The sequence below is a fragment of the Uranotaenia lowii genome, chromosome 3, assembly GCF_029784155.1.
Source record: "Uranotaenia lowii strain MFRU-FL chromosome 3, ASM2978415v1, whole genome shotgun sequence".
NCBI classification, from domain to species: domain Eukaryota; kingdom Metazoa; phylum Arthropoda; class Insecta; order Diptera; family Culicidae; genus Uranotaenia; species Uranotaenia lowii.
In genome coordinates this window covers 354,634,185-354,642,800 of record NC_073693.1, presented here as the reverse complement: position 1 = coordinate 354,642,800, position 8,616 = coordinate 354,634,185, and positions in this window count along the sequence as shown.

Genomic DNA, 8,616 nt, shown 5'->3' with positions numbered 1-8,616 from the left:
ATGGTCACCCGGTGATGGGCTCATCACCGCGCGCTACACAACACTTTATCGATAAAACAAATTCGCTGCCTTTTGATCGATGATCGAGAGTAGAACACATCCGACACCGACGAAGGCTAAGAGGGAACTCCGCCAGTCTTGGTTGAATGATTGTTATTGAGCTGGTGATGAGTCAGTTCAAAACATTGATGAATCCTGCAGTGTAAAAAATGACTCCTCAGGTATGCGTTTTCATAAATTTTACTTCGAAATTTTCCTTATTCCGATAGGACTACTGATTACTTTTGAATCTTTACATCTGAAAGTAATACACTATTTTCATCCAATGTTGTACAATTGCAATCAAAGTATAAATCGATTTAAGCAGATCTTGTTCACAAATATGATTAGCGTTCGCACAAAACTTCTCCTAGAAAGTTAGTGAGCTTTAAACGCCTACTTGTAGGCAACTATATGGATTTCGATATAGAAAAAAATCGCACTTCTTCCGTTTTGTCATTATGCTTCCGATTTAAAACGTCGAATGTATCGATTCCGAATAATAATAAATCATGAACTTTTTCCTTTGGAATTCAAGTTATGATTTTTGATAAGAAGTTTTTTGGATACTGGAACATTCTGAGTATCACTTTCTGATATTTTCTTTGAAAAACGACTCTCAGAATTTATTTGTTTCGAGGATTGAGAAAAAAGAAAAATTATCAAATTAATGTGGCAAAGCAGCTCCACAAAATTTGAAAACAGAAATTCAAGCGTTTTCAAACGGATTGAATAAATTATTGTGACTAAAAAACAAAAAATAAAAAATAAATTAAGGAAGTGGAGCTTTATAATATGATTTAAATATGATTTCAATAAATATAAGACAAGGATGAGTGGACATAAACTTATTAAAATTTGTTAATCTTTTTGAATTGGTTTGTACTGGTGTGTTTGACACATAATGATACATCAAACAGACAAAATACAACAAACATTATTAGTGACTAGGTGGAAAACAACATCTTTAGTAGTGTAAATAACTTTTTATATCCGTAATCACTTTTCAAAACATTTAAAAGTGTTATATCCATCTCAACTTGATCAATAGTTAGTAGAACAGATTCCAAGGAAGATTGCAGGCAAATAGAAAACTCAAATTTAAAACTTTGATTTTTGTTTGTTTACCACAGACAACTGGGCTTACATTTCCCGATAAAACAGTTTGGCAGATTATAAATACTTTTTGAACAATTAAAGCGCGAAATTTCAGTTAGTCCACCAAATATTGTTACACCTTTTTCAATCACATTATTAACACATTTAGTCATTACAATAGAGTACTTAAAAAAGGCATAATAGATGCCGGATTATTTGATGAAGAAATAAATATCGTTTAAAGATGTTTTTATGTTAGTCGTTTGAATTTTCACTGTCCTTGTTATCAATTTTGAAATTTGGGTCCTAATTGTCATTTTCTATCTTTTGTTACTTTTTTTTTATTTTTGTCATTTTTGTCATTTTTGTCATTTTTGTCATTTTTGTCATTTTTGTCATTTTTGTCATTTTTGTCATTTTTGTCATTTCTGTCATTTTTGTCATTTTTATCATTTTTGTCATTTTTGTCATTTTTGTCATTTTTGTCATTTTTGTCATTTTTGTCATTTTTGTCATTTTTGTCATTTTTGTCATTTTTGTCATTTTTGTCATTTTTGTCATTTTTGTCATTTTTGTCATTTTTGTCATTTTTGTCATTTTTGTCATTTTTGTCATTTTTGTCATTTTTGTCATTTTTGTCATTTTTGTCATTTGTGTCATTTTTGTCATTTTTGTCATTTTTGTCATTTTTGTCATTTTTGTCATTTTTGTCATTTTTGTCATTTTTGTCATTTTTGTCATTTTTGTCATTTTTGTCATTTTTTAAACGAATACAAAGTGTACTATGTATGCCGTGGCCGGGATTCGATCTATTCGATCTCATGCCCGCTGGCTTAAAAGACTTGAAGGCTTTACCATGGGATGCAGCGATTTGTTAATGATAGTTTTACAATAGCCTTCAGTGCTTGATTAGTAAACCGCCATAAAACTTAGGGACAGTTCTCATTTTTGTCATTTTTGTCATTTTTGTCATTTTTGTCATTTTTGTCATTTTTGTCATTTTTGTCATTTTTGTCATTTTTGTCATTTTTGTCATTTTTGTCATTTTTGTCATTTTTGTCATTTTTGTCATTTTTGTCATTTTTGTCATTTTTGTCATTTTTGTCATTTTTGTCATTTTTGTCATTTTTGTCATTTTTGTAATTTCTGTCATTTTTGTCATTTCTGTCATTTTTGTCATTTTTGTCATTTTTGTCATTTTTGTCATTTTTGTCATTTTTGTAATTTTTGTCATTTTTGTCATTTTTGTCATTTTTGTCATTTTTTTCATTTTTGTCATTTTTGTCATTTTTGTCATTTTTGTCATTTTTGTCATTTTTGTCATTTTTGTCATTTTTGTCATTTTTGTCATTTTTGTCATTTTTGTCATTTTTGTCATTTTTGTCATTTTTGTCATTTTTGTCATTTTTGTCATTTTTGTCATTTTTGTCATTTTTGTCATTTTTGTCATTTTTGTCATTTTTGTCATTTTTGTCATTTTTGTCATTTTTGTCATTTTTGTCATTTTTGTCATTTTTGTCATTTTTGTCATTTTTGTCATTTTTGTCATTTTTGTCATTTTTTTCATTTTAGTCATTTTAGTCATTTTTGTCATTTTTGTCATTTTTGTCATTTTTGTCATTTTTGTCATTTTTGTCATTTTTGTCATTTTTGTCATTTTTGTCATTTTTGTCATTTTTGTCATTTTTGTCATTTTTGTCATTTTTGTCATTTTTGTCATTTTTGTCATTTTTGTCATTTTTGTCATTTTTGTCATTTTTGTCATTTTTGTCATTTTTGTCATTTTTGTCATTTTTGTCATTTTTGTCATTTTTGTCATTTTTGTCATTTTTGTCATTTTTGTCATTTTTGTCATTTTTGTCATTTTTGTCATTTTTGTCATTTTTGTCATTTTTGTCATTTTTGTCATTTTTGTCATTTTTGTCATTTTTGTCATTTTTGTCATTTTTGTCATTTTTGTCATTTTTGTCATTTTTGTCATTTTGTCATTTTTGTCATTTTTGTCATTTTTGTCATTTTTGTCATTTTTGTCATTTTTGTCATTTTTGTCATTTTTGTCATTTTTGTCATTTTTGTCATTTTTGTCATTTTTGTCATTTTTGTCATTTTTGTCATTTTTGTCATTTTTGTCATTTTTGTCATTTTTGTCATTTCTGTCATTTTTGTCATTTTTGTCATTTTTGTCATTTTTGTCATTTTTGTCATTTTTGTCATTTTTGTCATTTTTGTCATTTTTGTCATTTTTGTCATTTTTGTCATTTTTGTCATTTTTGTCATTTTTGTCATTTTTGTCATTTTTGTCATTTTTGTCATTTTTGTCATTTTTGTCATTTTTGTCATTTTTGTCATTTTTGTCATTTTTGTCATTTTTGTCATTTTTGTCATTTTTGTCATTTTTGTCATTTTTGTCATTTTGTCATTTTTGTCATTTTTGTCATTTTTGTCATTTTTGTCATTTTTGTCATTTTTGTCATTTTGTCATTTTTGTCATTTTTGTCATTTTTGTCATTTTTGTCATTTTTGTCATTTTTGTCATTTTTGTCATTTTTGTCATTTTTGTCATTTTTGTCATTTTTGTCATTTTGTCATTTTTGTCATTTTTGTCATTTTTGTCATTTTTGTCATTTTTGTCATTTTTGTCATTTTTTCATTTTTGTCATTTTTGTCATTTTTGTCATTTTTGTCATTTTTGTCATTTTTGTCATTTTTGTCATTTTTGTCATTTTTGTCATTTTTGTCATTTTTGTCATTTTTGTCATTTTTGTCATTTTTGTCATTTTTGTCATTTTTGTCATTTTTGTCATTTTTGTCATTTTGTCATTTTGTCATTTTTGTCATTTTTGTCATTTTTGTCATTTTTGTCATTTTTGTCATTTTTGTCATTTTTGTCATTTTTGTCATTTTTGTCATTTTTGTCATTTTTGTCATTTTTGTCATTTTTGTCATTTTTGTCATTTTTGTCATTTTTGTCATTTTGTCATTTTTGTCATTTTTGTCATTTTTGTCATTTTTGTCATTTTTGTCATTTTTGTCATTTTTGTCATTTTTGTCATTTTTGTCATTTTTGTCATTTTTGTCATTTTTGTCATTTTTGTCATTTTTGTCATTTTGTCATTTTGTCATTTTTGTCATTTTTGTCATTTTTGTCATTTTTGTCATTTTTGTCATTTTTGTCATTTTTGTCATTTTTGTCATTTTTGTCATTTTTGTCATTTTTGTCATTTTTGTCATTTTTGTCATTTTTGTCATTTTTGTCATTTTTGTCATTTTTGTCATTTTTGTCATTTTTGTCATTTTTGTCATTTTTGTCATTTTTGTCATTTTTGTCATTTTTGTCATTTTTGTCATTTTTGTCATTTTTGTCATTTTTGTCATTTTTGTCATTTTGTCATTTTTGTCATTTTTTTCATTTTAGTCATTTTTTTCATTTAAGTCATTTTTGTCATTTTGTCATTTTTGTCATTTTTGTCATTTTGTCATTTTGTCATTTTGTCATTTTTGTCATTTTTGTCATTTTTGTCATTTTTGTCATTTTTGTCATTTTTGTCATTTTTGTCATTTTTGTCATTTTTGTCATTTTTGTCATTTTTGTCATTTTGTCATTTTGTCATTTTTGTCATTTTTGTCATTTTTGTCATTTTTGTCATTTTTGTCATTTTTGTCATTTTTGTCATTTTTGTCATTTTTGTCATTTCTTGTCATTTTTGTCATTTTTGTCATTTTTGTCATTTTTGTCATTTTTGTCATTTTTGTCATTTTTGTCATTTTTGTCATTTTTGTCATTTTTGTCATTTTTGTCATTTTTGTCATTTTGTCATTTTGTCATTTTTGTCATTTTTGTCATTTTTGTCATTTTTGTCATTTTTGTCATTTTTGTCATTTTTGTCATTTTTGTCATTTTTGTCATTTTTGTCATTTTTGTCATTTTTGTCATTTTTGTCATTTTTGTCATTTTTGTCATTTTTGTCATTTTTGTCATTTTTGTCATTTTTGTCATTTTTGTCATTTTTGTCATTTTTGTCATTTTTGTCATTTTTGTCATTTTGTCATTTTTGTCATTTTTGTCATTTTTGTCATTTTTGTCATTTTTGTCATTTTTGTCATTTTTGTCATTTTTGTCATTTTTGTCATTTTTGTCATTTTTGTCATTTTTGTCATTTTTGTCATTTTTGTCATTTTTGTCATTTTTGTCATTTTTGTCATTTTTGTCATTTTGTCATTTTTGTCATTTTTGTCATTTTTGTCATTTTTGTCATTTTTGTCATTTTTGTCATTTTTGTCATTTTTGTCATTTTTGTCATTTTTGTCATTTTTGTCATTTTTGTCATTTTTGTCATTTTTGTCATTTTTGTCATTTTTGTCATTTTTGTCATTTTTGTCATTTTTGTCATTTTTGTCATTTTTGTCATTTTTGTCATTTTTGTCATTTTTGTCATTTTTGTCATTTTTGTCATTTTTGTCATTTTTGTCATTTTTGTCATTTTTGTCATTTTTGTCATTTTTGTCATTTTTGTCATTTTTGTCATTTTTGTCATTTTTGTCATTTTTGTCATTTTTGTCATTTTTGTCATTTTTGTCATTTTTGTCATTTTTGTCATTTTTGTCATTTTTGTCATTTTTGTCATTTTTGTCATTTTTGTCATTTTTGTCATTTTGTCATTTTTGTCATTTTTGTCATTTTTGTCATTTTTGTCATTTTTGTCATTTTTGTCATTTTTGTCATTTTTGTCATTTTTGTCATTTTTGTCATTTTTGTCATTTTTGTCATTTTGTCATTTTTGTCATTTTTGTCATTTTTGTCATTTTTGTCATTTTTGTCATTTTTGTCATTTTTGTCATTTTTGTCATTTTTGTCATTTTTGTCATTTTTGTCATTTTTGTCATTTTTGTCATTTTTGTCATTTTTGTCATTTTTGTCATTTTTGTCATTTTTGTCATTTTTGTCATTTTTGTCATTTTTGTCATTTTTGTCATTTTTGTCATTTTTGTCATTTTTGTCATTTTTGTCATTTTTGTCATTTTGTCATTTTTGTCATTTTTGTCATTTTTGTCATTTTTGTCATTTTTGTCATTTTTGTCATTTTTGTCATTTTTGTCATTTTTGTCATTTTTGTCATTTTTGTCATTTTTGTCATTTTTGTCATTTTGTCATTTTTGTCATTTTTGTCATTTTTGTCATTTTTGTCATTTTTGTCATTTTTGTCATTTTTGTCATTTTTGTCATTTTTGTCATTTTTGTCATTTTTGTCATTTTTGTCATTTTTGTCATTTTTGTCATTTTTGTCATTTTTGTCATTTTTGTCATTTTTGTCATTTTTGTCATTTTTGTCATTTTTGTCATTTTTGTCATTTTTGTCATTTTTGTCATTTTTGTCATTTTTGTCATTTTTGTCATTTTTGTCATTTTTGTCAATCTTGTCATTTTTGTCATTTTTGTCATTTTTGTCATTTTTGTCATTTTTGTCATTTTTGTCATTTTTGTCATTTTTGTCATTTTTGTCATTTTTGTCATTTTTGTCATTTTTGTCATTTTTGTCATTTTTGTCATTTTTGTCATTTTTGTCATTTTTGTCATTTTTGTCATTTTTGTCATTTTTGTCATTTTTGTCATTTTGTCATTTTTGTCATTTTTGTCATTTTTGTCATTTTTGTCATTTTGTCATTTTTGTCATTTTTGTCATTTTGTCATTTTTGTCATTTTTGTCATTTTTGTCATTTTTGTCATTTTTGTCATTTTTGTCATTTTTGTCATTTTTGTCATTTTTGTCATTTTTGTCATTTTTGTCAATCTTGTCAATCTTGTCATTTTTGTCATTTTTGTCATTTTTGTCATTTTTGTCATTTTTGTCATTTTTGTCATTTTTGTCATTTTTGTCATTTTTGTCATTTTTGTCATTTTTGTCATTTTTGTCATTTTTGTCATTTTTGTCATTTTTGTCATTTTTGTCATTTTTGTCATTTTTGTCATTTTTGTCATTTTTGTAATTTTTGTAATTTTTGTCATTTTTGTCATTTTTGTCATTTTTGTCATTTTTGTCATTTTTGTCATTTTTGTCATTTTTGTCATTTTTGTCATTTTTGTCATTTTTGTCATTTTTGTCATTTTTGTCATTTTTGTCATTTTTGTCATTTTTGTCATTTTTGTCATTTTTGTAGTTTTTGTAATTTTTGTAATTTTTGTAATTTTTGTAATTTTGTCATTTTTGTCATTTTTGTCATTTTTGTAATGACAAAAATGTTTGTCATTTTTGTCATTTTTGTCATTTTTGTCATTTTTGTCATTTTTGTCATTTTGTCATTTTTGTCATTTTTGTCATTTTTGTCATTTTTGTCATTTTGTCATTTTTGTCATTTTTGTCATTTTTGTCATTTTTGTCATTTTTGTCATTTTTGTCATTTTGTCATTTTTGTCATTTTTGTCATTTTTGTCATTTTTGTCATTTTTGTCATTTTTGTCATTTTTGTCATTTTTGTCATTTTTGTCATTTTTGTCATTTTTATCATTTTTGTCATTTTTATCATTTTTGTCATTTTTGTCATTTTGTCATTTTTGTCATTTTTGTCATTTTTGTCATTTTGTCATTTTTGTCATTTTTGTCATTTTTGTCATTTTTGTCATTTTTGTCATTTTTGTCATTTTTGTCATTTTTGTCATTTTTGTCATTTTTGTCATTTTTTGTCATTTTTGTCATTTTTGTCATTTTTGTCATTTTTGTCATTTTTGTCATTTTTGTCATTTTTGTCATTTTTGTCATTTTTGTGTCATTTTGTCATTTTTGTCATTTTTGTCATTTTTGTCATTTTTGTCATTTTTGTCATTTTTGTCATTTTTGTCATTTTTGTCATTTTTGTCATTTTTGTCATTTTTGTCATTTTTGTCATTTTTGTCATTTTTGTCATTTTTGTCATTTTTGTCATTTTTGTCATTTTTGTCATTTTTGTCATTTTTGTCATTTTTGTCATTTTTGTCATTTTTGTCATTTTTGTCATTTTTGTCATTTTTGTCATTTTTGTCATTTTTGTCATTTTTGTCATTTTTGTCATTTTTGTCATTTTTGTCATTTTTGTCATTTTTGTCATTTTTGTCATTTTTGTCATTTTTGTCATTTTTGTCATTTTGTCATTTTTGTCATTTTTGTCATTTTTGTCATTTTTGTCATTTTGTCATTTTTGTCATTTTTGTCATTTTTGTCATTTTTGTCATTTTGTCATTTTTGTCATTTTTGTCATTTTTTGTCATTTTTGTCATTTTTGTCATTTTGTCATTTTTGTCATTTTTGTCATTTTTGTCATTTTTGTCATTTTTGTCATTTTTGTCATTTTTGTCTTTTGTCATTTTTGTCATTTTTGTCATTTTTGTCATTTTTGTCATTTTTGTCATTTTTGTCATTTTTGTCATTTTTGTCATTTTTGTCATTTTTGTCATTTTTGTCATTTTTGTCATTTTTGTCATTTTTGTCATTTACTGCTCAATTTCGT